Source organism: Saccostrea echinata, unplaced genomic scaffold, assembly GCF_033153115.1.
Source record: "Saccostrea echinata isolate AGI-Se365-2 ecotype Australia unplaced genomic scaffold, CSIRO_AGI_Sech_v1 ptg000010l, whole genome shotgun sequence".
Taxonomy (NCBI): domain Eukaryota; kingdom Metazoa; phylum Mollusca; class Bivalvia; order Ostreida; family Ostreidae; genus Saccostrea; species Saccostrea echinata.
Window position 1 is genome coordinate 601,355 of NW_026889759.1, and position 26,899 is coordinate 628,253.

Sequence of the window (26,899 nt, forward strand, 5' to 3'; positions counted from 1 at the left end):
ATAAATGGTATCAGATTCCTTGACCGTCGCAGGACGAGACGTGTTTTTGGGCGAAACATTCCAGTCTTTTCATGAATGTGTAACTAATCGGGATAGTCCACTTTGGGGGTAAACAGGAAAATAAAACTTGTAGAAAATCTTACCTAAATCACTGCTTTAGTGTTACTTAACCATACGATATATAATAAGTACAATATGATAAATATACTTTCTCAAGCTCGATATTTAGGTTATGAGAACATTTTGAAATTTCATTGAAGATATCACCATTCAATAGAAAATACATTCCAAAGGAAATGCGCGAATATTTACCCGTGACGTTTCGCGCGAAATGATGTATCGTGACCAACCTTTCGTAGTAGACAAATGGTCTGATGCAGAAGTATATAGAAGTGCAGAAAAAGATTACATGGACATGCCTGTATATGGAATTACATGAAATAAAAAGTTGAATACATAAAGAATAAAAGAAAGTAAACAGTATCATCAGAGAATGGCTAAAGATATGAATATGGAACTTGCTGAGGTGATAGAGCATCAAATGTAGATATGGTGATCGACCATTATTTTTCGTCGTTCTTACTTCCGGTCGCAAACGGAAGTGAATTCAAATGTTAAATTTGCAACTTTTTGTTTTTCAATATTTTTCTCTGGGATTTACAGGGTTAATAGAGAGTCTTCTAGGAGTTTTATGTATGTTTTCATCTTTTTGATTGAAAAAGTTTGCAGAGATTTTTATGAAATTCACTTCCGGTCGAGTGTTTACCTGTCCTCAAAATTAGAATTTGTTCTCACAATATTGCTCGGCAATAGTAAACGACTGAAGTCTAAAACTTTCAGGACTGATAGTCAGTCATCAGTTTATTTGAATCGTGAGAAATTCTTGTATCGCCGTTACTTCCGGTGGTGACAGGAAGTGATGCAAAAAAGTGAATGGTTAATGGTTAGCTTTCTTGGATTTTCACGCTGAATTTCTTTTATCACTTTTTCAGCGTGATTTTTTGTTTTTATTTTCAGAATCGGACGGAAGACCTCTCATTGCTCGCAATGAGTTTCTAGTTATTATTCTTTTTTTTTGACCAAAATTTTGTGCACGCGATTTCTCAAAAACTACTCAGTAGTTTTTAATGAAACTTTCACAAAATATGTGTTATTATATGAACTTTGTTCATCACAAGGAAAATTTGGAAAAATCGCTTCCGGTTCCAAATTATGGGCAAATTCCTGATTTTTAAATGGAATGTTGTCCGCGGCAAGCCTAAAGAACAACTAAAGGTATGAACTGGAGACTTATTAGCGATTATAGAACATGTCTTTTAAATTACCAGAATCGCCTTTTCGTGCGTCGTCACTACTTCCGGTCGCTACCGGAAGCGAATTTAAAAAAGTCGAATTTTTCAACTTTTTTGTTTTTCAATATATTTTGATGATATTATTAGGGTTAATAGAGACTCTTTTCAGAATGCATAATATATAATTTGCTTGAAAATTGGTAATGAATATTATAATTATTATTAATATTTTTTTAGACAAATATTATGCATGCCCTATCTCGAGAACTATTCAGTGGTTTTTCGTTAAATTTTCAGGGATAATGCATTTTGCGAAGTCATTGTTACATTTGAAAGAATTTTGGAAAATTCACTTCCGGTTCCATGTCATGGGCAGTTTTCTGATTTTTAAATGATTTTTTTTTCCGCGGCAGATCTAAAGATCGGCTAAAGATATGAACTGGAGACTTATTAGAGATGATAGAACATGACTTCTAGATTTGCGGAATCGTCTTTTTGTGCGTCGTTAATAGTACCGGTCGCTACCGGAAGCGAATTAAAAAAGTCGAATTTTTCAACTTTTTTGTCTCTCAGTATTTTTTTTAATGATTTTACTAGGGATAATAGAGACTCTTATAAGAAATGGTTCCAATAGCGTAATGGTTAGCGTGTTCAATTTTCACGCGGGCGACCTGGACTCAATCCCTAGAATGTCTGGATTTTTTTGGTACCTTTTTTTCAGCTGAAATATAATACTGTATCTTTGAAATGATATCTGGTATATTTTTCCGTTCGAATAACTCGATATATTTTACAATTTACGTTTTATTGTATGAAATATGGAGATAACGAACAGTATTCAAGCTCAAAAGTCCATTAAACATTACAAAATATGTGCAGAGCAAACACGGACCTCCAAAACATTCGAGGTTGGATCAGGTGCCATGGAGGAGTGAGCATCCCCGGTCACACCCGCCGTGTGCTCCTTGTCATGATCGGGAAATAACGGAAAAATCCGTCGAAAATTCAGTCTGTAAATAATGGCCTAACAATTAGTATGAAAAAGTCAGTCCGCATTTGACTCAATGATAAAATGTATTTCCTGACAATGTCATTGTATCGACCATAGAACTTACGAAATGACGACTTTCAACGAGAATGCTGATATTCTTGTTTCATCAACTTGTTTGTCAATAATTTACCTCGTATTAGAAATTGTACACACGTAGAGCATGCTCTTGCGTATCTAATCCACTGAGAGATATAAACCCCGTATTAAGGTGATTAAGGTATATTGCTGCATAAGTAAGGGAAGTTGACGATTAAAAAGTTAAAGTCACCACGTTTATCATAAAGCTTTGTTGTTAGATTACCATTAACGTCTTTTTCAAGTAAAATATCCAAATATGAAACAGATGTGTCAGATTCTGCATTATCGTATTTCATGTATGAAGGAGTTAAAAGGAATGCACAACGTAATACAGATAGTGTTATGAGTGAGGAATCAACTTCTCTCATGACGGAGAAGGGACGGAAGACCTTCTTGTTGCCATGGCAACAAGTTTCTAGTTATTATTTTTATTATTTTTTTTTTGACTTTCTAATTGTGTGCACGCGATTTCTCGGAGACTTTTGGATGGATTCGTATGAAATTTGCAGGGAAAACGTGTCGTAGGCTGAGTTTATTTTATCCGAGAGTAAATTCCATTAGTCACATCCGGTGCCAAGTTATGGACCATTTTCTGATTTTAAAATGAAATTTTGTCCAGGGATAATCTCAAGAACGGGTAAAGATATCAATGAGAAACTTTCAGGGATTATGGATCATGATAAATTCTAGCCGGGGCGTGACTTTTCGTTCGTCGTCGGTACTTCCGGTTGTTACTGGGTGTGAATTTAAAAAGTCGAATTTTTTAACTTTTTTTGTTCTTCAATATTTTTCTTTGATATTAGTAGGGTTAATAGAGACATTTCCAAAAAGGCTTAATATATAATTTGTTTAAAAATTGATAAATCCAAATTCTAGATATTCGCATTTTAAAATTTGAAGCGGTTCCAAAATGGCGGCAGTCTTCGTAAACTCCGACGAGCAAGTCGACACTCGGAGCTCTTCGGAGAGCTCGTTCATCGCACACTAAGCTCGGACGTCAATGGTGTTCTACCATGTTGCTGATACAGTCATGTTATCTTATTTGAAATTCCTCCAAATTTTATACCTTTGAAGTCTGAGTTGCTTTGAAGCACACCCAACACTATGTTTTGCTTTCAAAGACTACTTTCATGATGTTGTGATCAAAACCAATATATAAGGAAGAATTAGACAAGAGAAAAAAAAATGTTTGAAGAATTTTATGCAGAGTAAAATATGAAATGAGTTACAAGGCAGTTTACGGCAGAGAAATGTAATCGATTTGATGCATTTTTCTCCACCAATCAATTCCGAGGTTTTTATGGAGCGTAGCAGAGTCAGTCGAGGATTGCCGATTGGCAGGTCGGAGTTTACGGAAACAACCGAGTGTCTTGTTGAACGAAACTACCATAAGGATCAATGAAATATGAAGGAATTTTTGGATCTGACAGATTATGAAATGGATAAGCTGTCTTTAAAACATAAATACTCTGAAATCCAAATGCAATAAAATGAGTAATTTGTACGGTACATACAATAATATATATGAGAATGGAGACCATTCAACAATAGAACATACATTTCAAAGGAAAGGCGCGAAGATTTACTCGTGACTTTTGGTGCAAAATAATGTTTCGTGACTCTTTTTTCATAGCAGAAAAATGGTCTGATGCAGAAGTGTAGAAAAAGATTACACGGACACTTTTGTATGAAATACAGGTATATGGAATTGCATGGAATAAAAAGTTGAATACACAAAGATTAAGGAAGTAAACACTATCATCAGTTCATCAGTAATAGATTACTTGTTATTGTTTAAACTCAAGTAAGGAATTCCGATGTGAATCTGCTTGCACAAAATTTGTCTAGCTAGCTCTCATTCTATATATAATTCCAATTATATAAAAATAAAAACTTTTAACCTCCCTGACGCTCGTTACTTCAGGCAATGAAAGAAAGTTAACATCGATGATGGCTGGTAAAAAAGTGAATGGTTAATGGTTAGCACGTTGGATTTTCACGCTGACGAGCAGGGTTAAATCTCCAGAGTGTCTGAATTTCTTTTATCACTTTTCAGCTTGAATTTTCTTTTTCAGAATCGGACGGAAGACCTCTCATTGCTCGCAATGAGTTTCTAGTCTATTAATATAATTTTTCACGGAAGACCTTATAGTGATTCTACTGTTTCTTCTTCTTGAGGTCTTCCGTCTTCATGGAAGACCTTATGGTGATTCTACTGTTTCTTATTATTAGGTCTTCCGTTTTCAACGGAAGACCTATAGTGATTTTACTGTTTCTTATTATTAAGGTCTTCCGACTTGCTTCGGAAGACCTTATTGTTTTCCGCCTTTTTCTATTATTAAGGTCTTCCGACTTCCTTCGGAAGACCTTATTGTTTTCCGTCTGTTTTCTTTTATTATTAAGGTCTTCCGTCTTCACGGAAGACCTTATAGTGATTCTACTGTTTCTTCTTCTTCTTCTTATTATTATTCTTATTTTTTAGACAAATTTTGTCCAAGCAATATCTCGGGAACTATTCAGTGGTTTTTCATCATTCTTTCAGGGATAACGTGCCAGTTAATGGCATTGTTACATTTAAAAGAATTTTGGAAAAATTCGCTTCCGGTTCCAAGTTATGGACATTTTTCTGATTTTAAAATGAAATAGTTTCCGCGGGATATCTAAAGAACAACTAAAGATATGAACTGGAGACTTGTTAGAGATTATAGAACATGACTTATAGATGTGCAAATCGACCTTGATTTTCGTCATCAGTACTTCCGGTCGCTACCGGAAGCGAATTAAAAAAAGTCGAATTTTTCAACTTTTCTGCTTTTCAATATTTTTCTATGATATTTGTAGGGTTAATAGAGACTCTTTTAAGAATGATAAATATATATTTTGTTTTAAAATTGATAAATCCAAACTCTAGAGAATTTTTATTATTCTCTTTTATTTTTAGACAAAATCTTCTGCACGCAAAATCTCGAGAACTATTCAATGAATTTCTTTGAAATTTTCAGAGATAAAAGATCTTTATATGAGTTTTATACGAAATTCCGTTTTTTGGTAAATTCGGTTCCAGTGCCGAGTTATGGACATTTTTTTGATTTTAAAATGAAACTTTGTGAGTGTTTTCAAGAATGGCTAATTATATGAACTGGAGACTTGTTAGAGATGATAGAACATGATTTTTAGATTGGAGAGGGGACCTTTTCATGCGTCGTCGTTACTTCCGATTGCTACCTGAAGCGAATTTTAAAAATCGATTTTTTCTACTTCAATATTTTTCTGTAATATTTGTAGGGTTAAGAGAGCCTCTTTTCAAAATACTAAATATATAATTTGTTTTCGAAATGATAAATCCAAACTCTAGATATTCGTCACTTTCACTTTGAAGCGGGAGTCCAAATGGCGAAATGGTTAGCGCGTTGGATTTTCACGCTGACGACAAGGGTTAAATCTCCAGTGTGTCTGATTTTTTTTTTAATAACTTTTTAGCTTCAATTTACGTTTTCATTTTCAAAATTGGACGGAAGACCTCTCATTGCTCGCAATGAGTTTCTAGTTATTATAATTATTATTATTATTCTTTTTTCTTAGTACGGCCGATATCTCAGCTGTGAGTGGACGGATTTCAAAGATTTTTTCAGGGAAGATGCATTATGAGAATATCTCCAGAAGTGTTTTTCATTTTTTGAAAAATCACTTCCGTTCGCGATTTTTGGGGAAATTTGTTTTTTTAAAATGGAATTTTGTCCGTTAATTTTCTCGAGAACGGCTAAAGATATGAAATTGAAACTCATAGAGCATCAAATGGAGATATGGTGATCGACCTTTATTTTTTGTCGTTCTTACTTCCGGTCGCGAACGGAAGTGAATTCAAAAATGTTAAATTTGCAACTTTTTTCTTTTTCAATATTTTTCTTTGAAATTTACAGGTTTAATAGAGAGTCTTTTAAGATTTCTATGTATGTTTTCATCATTTTGATTGATGCATTTATTGCAAAGATATGACCGATCCAAACTTTCTCGTATGTTGCGGGTTCGATTCCTGCTGGGGCGGGAGATTGTTTCTCTCTTTTTTCACTTGTAAATAATAATTTTCTCCGTGAAGACATGTATGATAGTTTTTGCTTATTTCTGAAAGCTTTGTTAAGAGAGATTCTACAGAAAACCTTTAATAATTATGATCTATGTTGAAAGAATGTGTTACATAAACGCTAACGAAAAATACCTTCAATAAAGTATTAAATGAAGTGATATAGCATAGCGTTCTGGAGAAACTTTCGGTCGGAAGACCACTTGTTGCCCTAGCAACAAGAAATGCATCTAGTTATTAAGGTCTTCCGTCTCCAACGGAAGACCTTATTGTTTTCGTTCGGTTTCTTTTTCCCTATTATTATTATTATTCTTACCGATTTTGTGCACGCGAGTTCTCGGTAACGTCTCGGCCGATTTTCATGACACTTTCAGATCTGATAGGTATTGATCTGAACCTTATTGAAAATTTTGTTCGTAGATGACGTCACTTTCTATCTCGAGATATTAAGGATTTTCTGATTTTCAGAGGGTCTGCTTGTCCTGGAAACTCCTCCAAAACGACTTCAGATATTGAGACAAGATTTTCAGTGAAGGTAGGGGAAGGTTTGTAGATTTGCAGGCAGGTGTCAAAATATCTCTAGCGCAAAAGGCGCCGAAGCTCGGTAGGGCTCAAAAAATGTCTCAGAAACATCTCACAAAATTTTACACCTTTTCTTTCATATCTTCACACCTGTTAATAATTTGTTAAAACATATAGAAGAAAAGTTGTGCAGAATAACACGATCTTTCATTTGATATTAAGAAAAAGGGGCTGACCCCTCAAATTAGGGGCTGAGAGGGGCCAAAAGTCTTTCATCTATAACTCTTTAACGATCAGTAATTTGTAATACATTACTGAAGCAAAGATGTTTATCTTAACGATTTCCAATAATATATGATAAGATTCTGATTATATGTTAAGTAATAAGGGGTCACAAGGGGCCAGATGCTAAATCTTTGACGCTTTATATCTCGAAAAGGGAAAATATTTTGATAAGCAATACTGAACAAATGATGGTCAGAATAATGTTCTAGACAATATGCACTCTTTCAATTTTTGTCAAACGGCCCCATTAATGACCTGAAGGGGTGGCCCCTAAATATTTCCATTCAGCATATCTCCACAAGGAAAAGAAATCTCTGAATAGTTGTTGAACAAAAAGTCTTCAAAATCAGAAGACCTTTCATTTGATATCAAGAAAAAGGGGCTGACCCTTCAAATTAGGGGCTGAGAGGGCCAAAAGTCTTTTATCTACAACTCTTTAACAATCAAAAATTTGTAATACATTACTGAAGCAAAGATGTTTATCTTAACGATTTCCAATCATATATGATAAGATTCTGATTATATGTTACGTAATAAGGGGTCACAAGGGGCCAGAATGCTAAATCTTTGACGCTTTATATCTCGAAAAGGGAAAATATTTTGATAAGCAATACTGAACAAAAGATTGTCAGAATAATGTTCTAAACAATAGGCTTCCTTTCATTTTTTTTGTCAAACGGCCCGATTAAGGACTTGGAGGGGTGGCCCCTAAATATTTCCATTCGGCATATCTCCACAACGAAAGGAAATCTCTGAATAGTTGTTGATCAAAACATTTTCAAAATCACAAGACCTTTCAATTGACAACATGAAAAAGGGGCTGACACTTCAAGTTAGGGGCTCAGAGGGGCCAAAAGCCTGTCATCTATAGCTCTTTAATAATGTTATATAGATCAGATTTTTTCAGGGAAGATGCATCATGAAAATATCTCCAGGGGTGTCCCTCATTTTTTTGAAATTCACTTCCTTTCGCGATTTTTGGGGAAAATTGTATTTTTTAAATGGAATTTTGTCCGTCAATTTTCTCGAGAACGGCTAAAGATATGAAATTGAAACTCATGGACGTGATAGAATATTAAATGGCGATATGGTGATCGACCTTTATTTTTCTTCGTTCGTACTTCCGGTCGCGAACGGAAGTGAATTCAAAAATGTTAAATTTGCAACTTTTTTCTTTTTCAATATTTTTCTTTGAAATTTACAGGGTGAATAGAGAGTCTTTTAAGATTTCTATGTATGTTTTCATCATTTTGATTGATGCATTTATTGCAAATTTATGACCGATCCAAACTTTCTCGTATGTTGCGCGTTCGAATCCTGCTGGGGCGGGAAATTGTATCTCTCTTTTTTCAGTTGAAAATAATATTTTTCTCCGTGAAGACATGTATGATAGTTTTTGCTTATTTTTTAAAGCTTTGTTCAGAGAGATTCTACAGAAATCCTTTAATAATTATGATCTATGTTGAAAGACTGTGTTACATAAAATACCTTCAATAAAGTATTAAATGAAGTGAGATAGCATAGCGTTCTGGAGAAAAGTTCGGTCGGAAGACCACTTGTTGCCCTAGCAACAAGAAACGCATCTAGTTATTATTATTTTTCATTTTTATTTTTTTGACCTTTTCAAATCGCGATATCTTAAAAACTACTCATTCATTTTGTTTTGCTACTCATTCAATGTTCTCAGAAAATGTTAAAGGTAGGAGTCTGAAACTTTCAGGTATGATAGAATTTGGTTTGTAGATGTGTGATGGAAACATTTCGTGTGTCGTCGTCACTTCCGGTCGTCACAGGAAGTGATTTAAAAAGGGTAATTTTTTGAACTTTTTTGTTTTTCATTATTTTTTTATGATGTTGATAGGCTAAATAAAGAGTCTTACAAGAATGCTAAATATGTAGTTTGTTTAAAAATTGATTAACCCATACTCTAAATATTTATCATTTTTCAATTTTAAGCGATGATGTTTGATAGTGTAATGGTTAGCATGTTGAATTTTCACGTGGGCGATCCGGATTCAATCCAAAGAATGTCCGAATTTTTTCTCACTTTTTGGGGCTCAAATATAAGATTTTATCTTTAAAGGGGGGGGGGGGGCAATGTCGTTCGACGTCAGAGCAGCGGTGTTTGACGGCACAATATCAGCGTGTCTTTTTACTCCCTCATAAAGAGTTTGCAGTTGAATTTTGCACTAATTAATGTGCATAGATGCAACTGTGATATGACAAAACGAGGAAAACATGTTGGTACAAATGTATATGTAGCTAGATACCTATGCAGTTGTATCTTAAATTAGAGAGTTGTCGAATTGTATTTTGAAAGTAGAATTTGTTACTTTCTCATGTTGATTGAATAACATATAGCAATTTCAAATGAGAGAAAAATAAACTTCAATGACATTTTTTTTTTGATTTTTGTATGGCAATATTCCTTTATAGATTCAAGTTACTGAACATAATAGGTATCAGATTCCTTGAGCGTCATATGGCGAGACGTGTTTTGTTGCGAAACATTCCAGCCTGTTCATTAATGTCTTACTAATTGGAATAATCCACTTTGGGGGTAAAGAGGAATATAAAATGTGTAAGAAAACTTAGCGCTGCATTTATGTTACTTGTCCGTATACGGTATGTTATATGTACAGTGTGATAAATATACATTCTTAGGCTAGAAAATCAGGCTATAGCAACATATTTTTTTTTTAATTTCATTGAAACTATCATGTACACTTATTCAATTGAAGACATATTCCAAAGAAAAGGCGCGAAGATTTACTCGTGACGTTTGGCGCGAAATAATTATCTTGACCCGCCTTTCACAAATGGTCTAGATCTGATGCAGTAGTGACCCTAGTAGTACAGAAAAAGATTACACGGACATGTCTGAATTTGGAATTGCATAGAATAGAAAGTTGAATGCATAAAGAATAAAGGAAGTAAACACAATATTTTTGTTAGTTTTTATCAGTAACAGATTATTTTCTCTGCTATCAGTTATTGTTCAAACGCAAGTAACAAATCCGATGTAAATCTACTAGTACTTGAACAAAATTTAGTTGGCTAGTTTTCATCCTATAATTCCGCACTATAAGAAAAAAAGATTAACCTGCCTGGCACTCGTTACTTCAGGGAATGAGTGCAAGGTAAAAATAGGTGATGGTTGGTACATTGCGCTAGTGTAGTGGTTTCAATATTAAAGAACAAGGTTCACTTAGGGCCTTTTTTGGCCCTGTGAATTTCAGAAAAACTGAAACTGCTTGGCTTTAGTTGACAATGCATTAAACATCATTTAGACCTTTGATTACTGCGTATCTATCAAAAATGACGTAATTTTCTGGCTAGCCAATGTATTATGACGTCATGAAATGCGTCATTTTCCTTATATCGTGAAAAATTCTACAAAACAGCCAATTTTTAAAGCTATTTTTCGATATTTAATATAAAGCGTAACCTCTGGTCTTGAATATGCAACTATAAAATGATAGAACTATTTCTGAGGATTACAAAACCTGTTTTATTCTTTAGATCAGAGGGTGTGCTCATATTATTTCTCTTCTGTGAAAGTACTCAAATATACTTATTTTCATTAAAATTCAAGAACATTGCAATTTCATGAGCCCTGTTTTCCAAGACCTTGGCTATAAGGAGAAAATTTTTAATAGGAAATGAAAACACTAAGTCTCTACTTTATCTTGTTGTTTAAAATGGAACATAAAGTGTTAGTCAATAAATTGGATATCTACAGGGCCATTTTATGCATAAAGTGTACCTAGCTCTTTTCGGGCAGCCGATCTTGGTTTAATCCCGACTATATCTGAATATTTTGCTTAAATTTACCTTTTCATCTTTATCAATGATGTTGAACTTTGTTTTTCTCTTTGTGAATTCTGTGCTCTTTTTTTTTTTCTTTTTTTTTATAAATAAAAAATCTTTTTAAAGACCCATGTTAATTTTTTAGGTGTCTTTAAAACGACCAGATATAAATCTAATTTTACGTGCAAAGAATATCACATTTAAGGATGGTTATTCGGACGGAAGACCTCTCGTTGCTCGCAACGAGTATCTAGTTATTATTATTTTTCATTTTTATTTTTTTGACCTTTTCAAATCGCGATATCTCAAAAACTACTCAATGATTTTCAGCCAAATTTTCAGGAATGATGTGTTATCTCATGCCATTTTGAAATATTGAAAAAAAAAGTGGAAAATTTTACTTCCAGTCAGGAATTATTACGATTTTTCACTTTTTCCACTAAAAATCTAGTCCGTGAATATTCTCAGAAACTGTTAAAGGTAGGAGTCTGATACTTTCAGGTATGATAGAAGATGATTCGTAGATGTGTGATGAAAACATTTCGTGTGTCGTCGCCACTTCCGGTCGTCACGGGAAGTGATTTAAAAAGGGTAATTTTTTGAACTTTTTTGTTTTTCATCAATTTTTTAATTATATTGATAGGTTATATAGGGAGTCTTATCAAAATGCTAAATATGTAATTTGTTTAAAAATTGATTAACCCGTACTCCAGATATGTATTACTTGCTACATCCCTAACAAAAAAATACTATAGTAAACTATAGTTAACTATAGTTTACTATAGTTAGCTATAGTACCAAAGTAAAAACTTTGGAACTTTGATTTACTATAGTAAAAACTTTGGAACTTTGATTTACTATAGTGAAAACTTTGGAACTTTAATTTACTATAGTGAAAACTTTAGAACTTTGATTTACTATAGTGAAAACTTTGGAACTTTGATTTACTATAGTAAAAACTTTGGAACTTTGATTTACTATAGTGAAAACTTTCGAACTTTGATTTACTATAGTGAAAACTTTAGAACTTTGATTTACCATAGTAAAAACTTTGGAACTTTGATTTACTTTAGTAAAAACTTTGGAACTTTGATTTACTATAGTAAAAACTTTGGAACTTTGATTTACTATAGTGAAAACTTTGGAACTTTGATTTACTATAGTAAAAACTTTGATTAAGTACGATAAATCCCGTGGAATTATGTTTTTGATTCCCATTCTTTACATTTTATGATATTTCAAGTTTAAGATTCAAAAAAGCTTTAGAGAACATTTTAAAAACCCGACCCCTCCCCTAAAAGAATAATGTACAAGATATGAATTTTAAAGTAAAGGTTGTCGCTTGCGCCGATAAAAAGCAATATTTATTTCAGTGTATTTAATTTTAATGTTATGCAGATGTAACATAAGTATTTTTTTAGGGGAAAAAAAAATTATAAAAGAAAATTGTCATTTAGAATAAAAATATCGGTCAAAGTGTAATTTTTTTAAATTTATAAATGTAAATATTGCATTTGAATTAACTCTGGAACTTTTATTTACTATAGTGAAAACTTTGGAACTTTGATTAACTATAGTAAAAACTTTGGAACTTTGATTAACTATAGTGAAAACTTTGGAACTTTGATTTACTATAGTAAAAACTTTGGAACTTTGATTTACTATAGTGAAAACTTTGGAACTTTGATTTACCATAGTAAAAACTTTGGAACTTTGATTTACTATAGTGAAAACTTTAGAACTTTGATTTACTATAGTGAAAACTTTGGAACTTTGATTTACTATAGTTAACTATAGTAAACTATAGTTAACTATAGTTTACTATAGTATTTTTTGTTAGGGATTGATGCGAAGGTCTTTGATAGCGTAATGGTTAGGATGTTGAATTTTCACACGGGCGACTCGTATTCAATCCCCAGAATATCCATTTTTTTTTCACACTGTTGTTTGGGCTCAATTGTAAGATTTAATCTTTAAAGGTGGGGGGTGGGGGGGGGGGTATGTCGTTCAACATCAGGGCAATGGCGTTTGACTTCACAATAGCAATGTGTCTTTTTACTCCTTCGTAGTTTGCAGTTGAATTTTCCACTAATTAATGTGCAAACATGCAATTGTGATATGACAAAGCAAGGAAAATGTAAATGTAGTTAGGTACCTATGCAATTGAATCACAAATTGGAGATTTGTCAAATTGTATTTTGAAAGTAGAATTTATTATTTTCTCATCGCGTAATGGTTAGCGTGTTGAATTTTCAAACGGGTCACTCGTATTCAATCCCCAGAATATCCTATTTTTTCACACTGTTGTCTGGGCTCAATTGTAAGATTTTATCTTTAAAGGTGGGTTGGGGGGGGGGGGTATGTCGTTCAACGTCAGAGTAACGGTGTTTGACTTCACAATAGTAGTGTGTCTTTTCACTCCTTCATAAAGAGTTTGCAGTTGAATTTTGCACTAATTAACGTGCGAACATTCAATTGTGATATGACAAAGCAAGGTAAATGTAGATGTAGCTAGGTACCTATGCAATTGAATCACAAATTGGAGATTTGTCAAATTATATTTTGAAAGTAGAATTTATTATTTTCTCATCTTGATTAAATAACAAATAGCAATTTCAAATGAGATGGAAAAAACTTCAATGACATTTAGTTCAGAGCAAGATCCGTCATAATTAAGAGCTCAAAGTGACTTAGCGCATAAAGGTATGGTTAATTAGTGATATACAGTTTATTAAAACAATAAAACACCAAAAATCTATATACTCGAAACAGTATGTTAAAAAAAGTAAATTGTCAATCAGTTTGTTATGCATGTGTGGTGCTGACTCAGGGAAATGGGGGGGGGGGGGGGCAAATGCATGAAATTAGGTAGAATGAAACAAATTTAAAAAAAATCTTATCATAATTTTAGATTTTGTACAATTTAAGTGTGAGATTATCAAACTTTAAAAAAAATTCACACAAAGACTTTATAGACATCCCCCTTTAAATGATGTTTCGTATTTTTTTCTCTTCCAGTTTTGCAATATTTTCAAAACTTAAACGTTTAATTATATTTTATTTATGAAGGTGTTACAGGGAATGCACAACATAACAAGTTGTTTAGTGAGGAATCAACATCTATGAAGACAGAGAAGGGACGGAAGACCTTCTTGTTGCCATGGCAACAATGTTTCTAGTTCTTCTTATTATTATTTTTCATTTTTATTATTTTTTTTTTGACCTTTTCAAATCACGATATCTCAAAAACTACTCAATGCTTTTCAGCCAAATTTTCAGGAATGATGTGTTAACGCATGCCATTTTGAAATATTGAGAAAGTTTGGAAAAAAATTTCCTGTCAGGAATTATTACGATTTTTTACTTTTTCCACTAAAAATCTAGTCCGTGAATGTTCTCAGAAACGGTTAAAGGCAGGAGTCTGAAACTTTCAGGTATGATAGAATGTGATTTTTAAATGTGTGATGAAAACATTTCGTGTTTCGTCGAAACTTCCGGTCGTCACAGGAAGTGATTTAAAAAGGGTAATATTTTGAACTTTTTTGTTTTTCATTATTTCTTCGTGTTATTTATAGATTGAATAGAGAATTTTATCAGAATGCTAAATATATAACTTGTTTAAAAATTGATTAACCCGTACTCTAGATATTTATTACTTGCTACTTTGATGCAATGGTCTTTGATAGCGTAATGGTTAGCGTGTTAAATTTTCACTCGGGTGACTCGTATTAAATCCCAAGAATGTCCGAATTTTATCACACTGTTGTTTGGGCTCAAATGTAAGATTTTATCTTTAAAGGGGGGGGGGGCTATGTCGTTCAACGTCAGAGCAATGAAGTTTAACTTCACAACAATAGCACTGTGTCGTTTTACACCTTCAAAAAGAGTTTGCATTTGAATGTTGCACTAATTAATGTGCATACATGCAATTGTGCTATGACAAAATAAGGTTAATGTAAATGTAGTTAGGTCCCTATGCAATTGAATCACGAATTGGAGATTTGACAAATTATATTTTTAAAGTAGAATTTATTATTTTCTCATCTAGATTAAATAACAATTAGGAAATTCAAATGAGATGTAAAAAAAATCTTTAATAACATTTAGTTCTGAGCAAAATCCGTCATAATGAAATATATGGAGATATCGAACAGTAATCAAGCTCAAAAGTCCATTAAACAATACAAAATAGGAGCAGAGCAAACACGGACCTCCAAACATCAGAGGTGGGATCAGGTGCCATGGAGGAGTGAGCATCCCCGGTCACACCCGCCGTGTGCTCCTTGTCATGATCGGGAAATAACGGGAAAATCCGTCGACAATTCAGTGTGTAAACAATGACCTAACAAGTAGTATGAAAAACGTCAGTCAGCATTTGACTCAATGATAAATTGTATTTGCTGATAAGGTCATTGTATCGACCATAGAATTTTCGAAATGATGACTTTAAACGAGACAGCTGATATTCTTGTTTCATCAACTTGTTTGTCAATAATTTACCTTGTTTTAGAAATTGTACAATTAAGAGCTCAAAGCGATTTAGCACATAAAGGTATTGTTAATTAATGACATACAGTGTATTAACACAATATAGCACAAAAAAATGTATACTCAAAACAAAATGTGAAAAATTATGCTTACACGTAATACATCAGTAAAGTGTCAATCAATTTGTTATGCGTGTGTGGTGCTGACTCTTGGAGATGGGGGAGGAGTTAACCAAATGCATGAAATCAGGTAAAATAAAACAAATCAATGTAGATAGGTCTTAAATTTTAAAAAATCTTATTTTATCGTAATTTTATATTTTGTACAAATAAGTGTGAGAATCTCAAATTTTAATAAAGTTCACACAAAGATCTTTTGGACATAGCCCCCCCCCCCCCTTCCTTAAAATGAAGTCTCGTATTTTTTTTCCGTTCCAGTTTTGCAATATTTTCAAAATATAAACGTTTAATTATATTTTATGTATGAAGGTGTTACAGGGAATGCACAACATAACATGTTTAGTGTGGAATCAATTTTTCTAAAGACAGAGAAGGGACGGAAGACCTTCTTGTTGCCATGGCAACAAGATTTCTAGTTATTAAGGTCTTTCGACTTCCTTCGGAAGACCTTATTGTTTTCCTTCTGTTTTCTGTTATTATTATTCAACTTTTCATAGTACAGGCGATATCTCAGCTGTGCGTGGTTCAATTCAAAAGATTTTTTCAGGGAGGATGCATCATAAAAATATCTCCAGGGGTGTTCCTCACTTTTTTTAAAATTTACTTCCGTTCGTGATTTTTGGGGAAATTTGTAATTTTTAAATGGAATTTTGTCCGCTTATTTTCTCGAGAACGGCTGAAGATATGAAAGTGAAACTCACGGATATGATAGAGCATCACATGAAAATATGATGATTGACCTTTATTTTTCGTCGTTCGTACTTCCGGTCGCGAACGGAAGTGAATTCTAAAAGTACAATGTTTCAACTTTTTTGTTTTTCAATGTTTTTCTATGGAATTTACTTGGTTAATAAAGAGTCTTATTAGAAGAATAAATATATAATTTGTTTTAAGATTGATCAACTCATACGCTAGATATTCGTCATATTTCACTTCGAAGCGGTGGTCCTTGCTAGCGCAATGGTTAGCATGTTGGATTTTCACGCGGGCGACCCCGGTATAATCCCCAGAATGTCTGTACTAATTTACTGTTTTCAGCTTAAATATAAATTTTATCTTCAAAATGATGTCTAGTATCTATTCTCTTCGAATTTTGTGATATTTGATCAATGTAACATTTTATTACATTTCATATAGGAATACAGCTACAGATACCGAGAATACATAAACTAAAACTATTACCTTTCGAGTAATGAGTCAACTTCTCTGATGACATGATATGGCTGATTCAAACTGGCGGCAAAATTTTTTTTCGTTTCCTCCCTCTTTTTTCAATTAAAAACGACATTTCTGTTTCGTACTTTTCACCGATGTTTTAAAGGTTTGTTTTTACGAACTTTATTGAAAACACTTGTAGTAATGAAGTACTTGAATACATAAGAAAATTTGACGTTTAGGTATGTTTCCATCGAGGTATTGTAGCATTTTTTTTTTCAGCAAAGAGTCGGTCGGAAGACCACTTGTTGCCTTAGCAACAAGCACGCATCTAGTTATTATTATTATTATTCTTTTTTTCTTAGTTATGGCGATATCTCAGCTGTGAGTGGGCAGGTTTCAGAGATTTTTTCTGGGAAGATGCATCATGTGAATATCTCCAGACCTATTTTCCTTCTTTTCAAAATTCACTTCCGTTCGCGATTTTTGGGGAAATTTGTATTTTTTAAATGGCATTTTGTCCAGAATTTTTCTCGACAACGGCTAAAGATATGAAACTGAAACTCACTGAAGAGATAGAACATCGAATTCCAATATATGGAACGACCTTTATTTTTCGTCGTCGGTACTTCCGGTCGCAAACGGAATTGAATCCAAAAAGTCCAATTTTTCAACTTTTTTTTTTCAATATTTTTCTTTAGGATTTACAGGGTTTATAGAGTGTCTTACAAGAATTCTAAATATGTATTCAATATCTTGATGCGTGCATTTATTGCAAAGATATTACCGATCCAAATTTTATCCCACTGTCTGGGGTTCGAATCAGTTCGAAGGCAGTTAATTTTTTTCTTTGTTTCTCTCTTTTTTCAGTTGCTAATGACTTCTCTCTCTTTGAAAACATGTATGGTAGTTTTTGCTGAGTTTTAAAAGCTTTTTTGTCAGAGATTCTTTAGAAAACCTTTCTACATATACTGAATATCTTTGCATCTATGAAATGTTCTTCTAAAAATATTTTAAGGATTTCATTCTTGTCCCCAATGCTTGACCCATTCAAAAGTTGTCACCCCTTTCGCAATAAAACCTTGTTATCGCTACTCCTCCGAAACCGTAAACTGTAGAGATTCCAAACTTTCATCAGTGTCTTTGACTCATTTAGTACACTCTTCAATCTATGCAGTGCAAAAGGATTCTTCGGCCCCTTGTATAAGTTAATGTCCCTGAAAGTTTTCGCTGCTTACATTTAATGAGCTTTTTTCCGCTACTTACATTTAATGAGCTTTTTTTTCAAAGGGCCTATCCAAGAGACATGGGACCAACTGCATGGGCATGTTTGACCCCTGACCTTGAAATGTAGGTCAAGGTCAAAGTCATTTAAAACCATAAGAAATTCCTTATAAGTATGTAAAAATGTAACAATCAACTAAATGACCTTGAACTCTGACCTTGAACTTTGATAACCTTGACCTTTGACCAAAAGGTCAAAATCAATAATTAAGTTACTCCTCTTCTCAAAAAAAAAATCAAACCAATAGCAACGTAGAATATTTAAACTCGTACAACACCTCGGATCGACATAAAATTTCGGGGAACTGCAGAACAGACCTGAAAGAAAGTTTCCTGAAAGTTTTACGGTGAATCTCTGAACTATAGAGAAATTATGAATGTTAATGGCAATCACTACATTCTTTTCGTATCTGAAATTTAGGTGCCGATGAACATAAAAATGAATTAAAGCTTTCATCGGTTATTTCTTCAGTTGTTATGAATAGCAGTCGATTCTCTTGATATGATATATTTTGATACCAAGCATTCTTGATTTATTTAGTATGTGGAATTTATTTCAATTTTATTTAGAATTAATATTAATATTAATCGAATGAATGTCGAAAACAGCGATTTTTCAGAGCAAGTAAATTTTAACGCTCTCATTGACACCTTTTTCTATCTAAAATTTTAATTTATGCTACTTACATTTAATTTAGTTCATACAGAGATGCTTATTTCAATCTTACCTAGTATTTCAGGATGTTCAGTCACATCCGAACCCGATCCGATATTTTCATATATTTGTAAGCAAAGTCTCGACAATACAGTACTAATGCATCATAGGCTCTAAATGATTAACTCACTGCATTCAAAATATAGATCAACTCAAATAATTTTTTAACCGAAAATCTGCATTTGTAATATACACTAATCGTGTTTCTCAAAACTATTTAACACTGATTAGTACATTCCATAACAAACAAAAGGACACGTGTTTTTATTCCTATTTATTCCTAAACAATTAATTTACTACCTCCATCTTCATCTGAATGCATGGTCTAGTGGTTAGCGCACCTGTCTTTCAAACCAAGGGTTTTGAATTCGAGGCCTGCTCGAGGAGCATTTTTTTAAAAAAATTAATTTCGCATTTTTCTTTTTTTCAACCCACATGACACGGAAACACTTAAAAAGGTGGAAAGGGCCTCTAATTGTTCTCTGAACAATTAGTTTACTAGTTATTATGAAGGTCTTCCGACTTCCTTCGGAAGACCTTATTGTTTTCCGTCTGTTTTCTATTATTAAGGTCCTCCGACTTCCTTCGGAAGACCTTATTGTTTTCCGTCTGTTTTCTATTATTATTATTATTATTATTAGGTCATCCGTTTTCAACGGAAGACCTATAGTGATTCTACTGTTTCTTATTATTATTAGGTCTTCAGTTTTCAACGGAAGACCTGTAGTGATTCTACTGTTTCTTATTAGGTCTTCCGTTTTCAACGGAAGACCTATAGTGATTCTACTGTTTCTTATTAAGGTCTTCCGTTTTAGACGGAAGACCTTATAGTGATTCTACTGTTTCTTCTTTATTATTATTATTTTTTTCCCCTTTTCTTTCCGGGGCGATTTCTCAGAGATGGCTGGACGGATTTTCTTGAAATTTTCAGGGATGATAGAAAATGAAAATACCCCCAGGCGTTTTTTTCATTTTTTCAAAATTCACTTCCGGTCGTCAGATATGTCCGATTTCCGTTTTTTTCAGAAATATTTTGTCCCAGTCATATCTCAGAAACGGTAAGAGATTAAGACACCAAACTTATATGGTTAATAGATCTTGAGGAGTAGGCAAAACCATTTGGGTTAAGAGCGTCAGCCGTCACTTCCGGTCGTCACAGGAAGTGATCAAAGAAGTCGAAATTTTCAACTTTTCTTTTTTTTATTTTTTTCTTTCATCACATTGTTTCATCTAATTTGCAGATTCGAAATATGTTGGTCCCACCGGAAACAAAAACGTCAACTTCCGGCTATAAGCGAAAAACTGCATAATTTGAGTATTTTACTTTCCCATAAATATTTTTTATAGATAAAGTATTTGAACTGATTTTTGAATATGTTATCAAGACTGCAAATGTCTAGAGTAACGTCAAATATCTTTGTAAAATTATCTTCCGGTCGCGCGTTTAAGTGTCCGCAAAATGACAATTTGTCCGAGTGAGATCTCAGAAACTGTATGAGATTTAGACACCAAACTTATAGGAGTATTAGACCTTGAGGAGTAGACAAAACTATTTGGGTTAAGAGCGTCAACCGTCACTTCCGGTCGTCACAGGAAGTGATCAAAGAAATAAAAAAAAATTATTTTTTCTCTTTTTGAATAAGACTTGCATCATATAATTGTATTTTTTTCACAGTTACGATATGTGTTGGTCCCACCGGAAACAAAAAATGACAACTTCCGGTTATAAGAGAAAAACTACATAAAAGGGGTTTTTAATTTTCCCATACATATCGCTTATAGATAGAGTTCTTTAAATGTTTTTTATATATGTTATTGAGACTGCAGATGTCTAGAGTGACGTGAAATATCTTAGTAAAATTCACTTCCGGTCGCGTGTTTTCTTGTCCTCAAAATGAAAAGTTATTTCAGCGAGATCTCAGAAATGGCATGAGAGTAAGACACCAAACCTATAGGAGTAATAAACCTTGGTGAGAAGGCAAAACACATAGGGTTAAAAGCGTAGCTGTCACTTCCGGTCGTCACAGGAAGTGATCGAAGAAATCAAAAATTTCAACTCTTTTCTTTTTAAAATTAAAACTTTCACCACTTTATTGCTTCTCTTTCGCTGTTTTCGAATATGTTAGATTCCACCAGAAACAAAAACTTTAAATTTTCGGTTTTAAGAGATAAACTACGTTATTTCGTGGTTTAACTTGCTCATAAATATCACTTATAGATAAGTATTTGAAATGTTTTTTTACATATGCTGCAGATACTGCAAAAGTCAAGAGAAAATTCAGAGATTTTTATTCAGTTCACTTCCGGTCGTGTGTTTTCCTGTCCTCAAAATTAGAATTTGTTCTCACAATTGTTCGGCAACAGTAAAAGACTGTAGTCTTAAACTTTCAGGACTGATAGTCAGTCATCAGTTCATTTGCATCGTGTAGATATCGTGTGTCGTCATTACTTCCGGTCGTGACAGGAAACGAAACAAAAGAAAAGTAATTTTTTAAGTTAATTTGTTTCTACATAAGATTAAGGCTAATACCGAAGTTGGAAAAGACATGTTCATGCAAACAGGAAGTAGTATAACGGAAGACCTTCTCATTACTAGTAATGAGTTTCTAGTTATTATTATTATTATTATTTTGACTTTCTAATTTTGTGCACGCGATTTCTCGAAGACTATTGGATGGATTTACATGAAATTTTCAGGAAAAGTGTGTTGTAACATGAACTTGATCTATCTGAGAGATTTTCTGGAAATTCCCTTCTGGTGCCAAGTTACAGACCATTTTCTGATTTCAAAATGACATTTTGTCCGCGGATAATCTCAAGAACATCAAGAGATATCAATGTCAAACTTTCAGGGATGATAGTTCGTGATTTGTACTAGCCGGGTCGCTACTTTTCGTTCGCCGTCGGCACTTCAGGTCGCTTACGGAAGTGATCAAAGAAATCGTAAAATTTCAACTTTTCTTTTTTTTAAATCAATACTTACATCACATTATTGGATCTCTTTGGTAGTTTCGAAATATATTGGTCCCACCGGAAACAAAAACGACAACTTCCGGTTATAAGAGAAAAACTACATAATTTGAGTATTTTTCTTTCCCATTAATATCTTTTGAAGATAAAGTATTTGAAATGAATTTTAAATATGTTATTCAGACTAAAAATGTCTAGAGTAACGTCAACTATCTTTGTAAAATTCACTTCCGGTCGCGTGTTTTCCTGTCCTCAAAATGAGAAGTTGTCTGAGCAAGATCTCGGAAACAGTAAGAGATTATGACACCAAACTTTTATGAGCAACAGACCTTAAGATGAAGGCAAAACCATTTGGGTTAAGAGCGTCAGTCGTTACTTCCGGTCGTCACAGGAAGTGATCAAAGAAAACGAAAATTTTAACTTTTCTTGTTTTAATTAAAAATTGCATCACTTTATTGCATCTTTTTCGCAGATTCGAAAGATGTTCGTCCCACCGGAAACAAAAACAACAACTTCCAGTTATAAGAGAAAAACTAAATAATTTGAGTTTTTTAATTTCACGTAAATATTCTTTATAGATAAAGTATTTGAAATGAATTTTAAATATGTTATTCAGAGTGCAAATGTGTAGAGTTACCTTAAATATCTTTCAAACATTAACTTCCGGTCACGTGTTTTCCTGTCCTCAAAATAAGTTGTCTGAGCGAGATCTCAAAAACAGGTAAAAGATTTAAACACCAAACTTTTATGAGTAATAGGCCTTGAGGAGTAGGCGAAACTATTTGGGTTAAACACGTCAGTCGTCACTTCCGCTTGTCACAGGAAGTGATCAAAGAAATCAAAAATTTTAACTTTTCTTTTTTAAATTAAAACTTGCATCACTTTATTACATCTCTTTTTCTTTAGAAATATGTTGTTTCAACCGGAAACATAAACGTCAACTTCCGGTTTTAGGTATAAACTACGTTATTTTGATATTTAACTTTCTCATAAATATTGCTTATCGATAAAGTACTTGAAATGATTTTATGTATGTTGTAGGTACTGCAAATGTCTAGAAAAAAGTCAGAGATTTTTTTTATAAAATTCACTTCCACTCGCGTATTTACCTGTCCTCCAAATTAGAATTTGTTCTCGCAATATTGCTCGGCAAAATTAAACGACTGAAGTCTAAAACTTTCAGGACTGATATTCAGTTATCAGTTTATTTGAATCGTGAGAAAATCTTGTATCGCCGTTACTTCCGGTCGTGACAGGAAGAGATGTTAAAAAGTGAATGGTTAATGGTTAGCATGTTGGATTTTCACGCTGACGACCAGGGATAAATCTCCAGAGTGTCTGAATTTCTTTTATCACTTTTTCAGCTTGAATTTTCGTTTTAATTTTCAGAATCGGACAGAAGACCTCTCATTGCTCGCAATGAGTTTCTAGTTCTTAATATTATTATTATTATTATTATTTTGACTTTCTGATTTTGTGCACGCGATTTCTCCTAGACTATTGGATGGATTTACATGAAATTTTCAGGAATAGTGTGTCGTAACATGAACTTGATCTGTGTGAGAGAAAATTTCAAAATTCACTTCCGGTGCCAAGATACAGACCATTTTCTGATTTCAAAATGACATTTTGTCCGCGGATAATCTCAAGAAAGACAAGATATATCAATGTGAAACTTTCAGGGATTATAGTTCGTGATAGATACTATCCGGGTCGCTACTTTTCGTTCGTCGTCGGCACTTACGGAAGTGATCAAAGAAATCGTAAAATTTCAACTTTTTTTAAAAATGAATACTTACATCACATTATTGCATCTCTTTTGTAGTTTCGAAATATGTTAGTCCCACCGGAATCAAAAATGTCAACTTCCGGTTATAAGAGAAAAACTACATAATTTGAGTATTTTTCTTTCCCATTAATATCTTTTGAAGATAAAGTATTTGAAATGAATTTTAAATATGTTATTCAGACTGCAAATGTCTAGAGTAACCTCAAATATCTTTGTAAAATTCACTTCCGGTCGTGTGTTTTTCTGTCCTCACAATGAGAAGTTGTCTGAGCAAGATCTCGGAAACGGTAAGAGATTAAGAAACCAAACTTATATGAGCTACAGACCTTAAGATGTAGGCAAAACTATTTGGGTCCAGAGCGTCAGCCGTCACTTTCAGTCGTCACAGGAAGTGATCAAAGAAATCGAAAATTTCAAATTTTCTTTTTTTTTGATTAAAAATTGCATCTCTATATTGCATCTTCTTCTCAGATTCGAAAGATGTTGGTCCCACCGGAAACAAAAACGACAACTTCCTGTTATAAGAGAAAAACTACATAATTTAAGTATTTTACTTTCCCAAAAATATTCTTTACAGATAAAGTATTTGAAAGGAATTTTAAAAATGTTATTCAGAGTAAAAATGTCTAGAGTAGCCTTAAATATCTTTCAAAAATTCACATCCGGTCGTGTGTTTTCCTGTCCTCAAAGTGAGAAGTTGTCTGAGCGAGATCTCAAAAACAGGCAAAAGATTAAAACACCAATCTTTTATGAGTAATAGACATTGAAGAGTGGGCGAAACCATTTGGGTTAAACGCGTCAGTCGTCACTTCCGCTTGTCACAGGAAGTGATCAAAGAAATCAAACCTTTTAACTTTTCTTTTTTAATTTAAAACTTGCATCACTTTATTGCATCTCTTTCGCTGTTTTGAAATATGTTCGATTCCACCGGAAACAAAAATTTCAACTTCCGGTTTTAGGAGATGAACTACGTTATTTTGATATTTAACTTTCTCTTAAATATTGCTTATCGATAGAGTACTTTAAATGATTTTATGTATGTTGAATATACTGTAAATGTCTAGGGAAAAGTCAGAGATTTTTATAAAATTCACTTCCGGTCGCGTATTTACCTGTCCTCCAAATTAGAATTTGTTCTCGCAATATTGCTCGGCAAAATTAAACGACTGAAGTCTAAAACTTTCAGGTCATCAGTTTATTTGAATTGTGAGAAAATCTTGTATCGTCGTTACTACCGGTCGTGACAGGAAGTGATGTAAAAAAGTGAATGGTTAATGGTTAGCACTTTGGATTTTCACGCTGACGACCAGGGTTAAATCTCCAGAGTGTCTGAATTTCTTTTATCACATTTTAGCTTGAAATTTCGTTTTAATTTTCAGAATCGGACGGAAGACCTCTCATTGCTCGCAATGAAATTCTAGTTAGGTCTTCCGTCTTCAACGGAAGACCTATAGTGATTCTACTGTTTCTTATTATTAAGGTCTTCCGTTTCAGACGGAATGGCTGGATAGATTTTCCTGAATTTTTTTCAGGGTTGATAGAGAATGAAAATACCCCGAGGTGTTTTTTTTCATTTTTTCGAAATTCACTTCCGGTCATCAGATATGTCCGATTTCCGTTTTTTTCTAAAATATTTTTTCCGAGTGAGATCTCAGAAACGGTAAGAGATAAAGACACCAAACTTATATGAGTAATAGATCTTGAGGAGTAGACGAGCCCATTTGGGTTAAACGTGTCAGCCGTCACTTCCGGTCGTCACAGGAAGTGATCAAAGAAATCGAAAATTTCAACTTCTCTTTTTTGAATCTTTTTTTGCATCACTTTATTGCATCTCATTTGTAGTGTCGAAATATGTCAGTCCCACCGGAAACAAAAACGACAACTTCCGGTTATTAGAGGAAAACTACATAATTTGAGTATATTACTTTCCCTTAAATATCTTTTATAGATAAAGTATTTGAAATGATTTTTAGATATGCTATTTAGACTGCAAATGTCTAGAGTAATTTCAAATATCTTAGTAAAATTCACTTCCGGTCGCGTGTTTTTCCTGCCCTAAAAAAGAAAACTTATCTGAGCGAGACCGCGGAAACGGCATGAGATTAAGACATCAAAATTAAAGGAGTAATAAACCTTGAGAAGTAGGCAAAACACATAAGGTTAAACGCGTCAGCCGTCACTTCCGGTCGTCACAGGAAGTGATCAAAGAAATCAAAAATTTCAACTTTTCTTTTTTGAATCTTTTTTTGTAACACTTAATTGCATCTCATTTGTAGTGTCGAAAAATGTCAGTTCCTCCGGAAACAAAAACGACAACTTCCGGTTATCAGAGGAAAACTACATAATTTGAGTATTTTACTTTTCCTTAAATAACTTTTATAGATTAAGTTTTTGAAATGATTTTTAGATATGTTATTTAGACTGCAAATGTCTAGAGTAACGTCAAATATCTTAGTAAAAATCACTTCCGGTCGCGTGTTTTTCCTGTCCTAAAAATGAAAAGTTATCTGAGCGAGATCTCGGAAACGGCATGAGATTAAGACACCAAACTTAAAGGAGATTGTATTCATTACTTCCGGTCGTGACAGGAAACGAAGCAAAAAAAAAAAAAAAAAATTTTGGAGTTATTTTGTTTCTACATCAGTTTTAGGCTAATACCGACGTTGGAAAAGACATGTTCATGCAAACATGAAATGGTATAACGGAAGACCTTCTCAGTACTAGTAATGAGTTTCTAGTTATTAAGGTCTTCTGTTTCAGACGGAAGACCTTATAGTGATTCTACTGTTTCTTATTCTTCTTATTATTTTTCTTCCCCCCTTTCTTGTCGGAGCGATTTCTCAGAGATGGCTGGACGGATTTTCTTGAAATTCTCAGGGATGATAGAGAATGAAAATACCCGAGAGTTTTTTTTTTCTTCATTTTTTTCAAAATCCACTTCCGGTCGTCAGATATGTCCGATTTCTTTGTAAAATTCACTTCCGGTCGCGCGTTCAGATGTCCGCAAAATGAGAAATTGTCCGAGTGAGATTTCAGAAACAGTAAAAGATTTAGACACCAAACTTATAGGAGTATTAGATCTTGAGAAGTAGACTAAACCATTTGGGTTAGAAGCGTCAGCCGTCACTTCCGGTCGTCACAGGAAGTGATCAAAGAAATCAAAAATTTCAACTTTTCTCTTTTGGAATAAGACTTGCATC

At 33.4% G+C, this 26,899-nt stretch overlaps 1 protein-coding gene across 1 annotated transcript in view; it reads left to right on the forward strand.

Annotated features, from left to right (window-relative positions):
• The window catches only part of LOC133184105 (uncharacterized), a 279,833-nt gene that overhangs the window by 177,046 nt on the left and 75,888 nt on the right, over nt 1–26,899 (forward strand). The gene's annotated exons all lie outside the window — the stretch shown is intronic.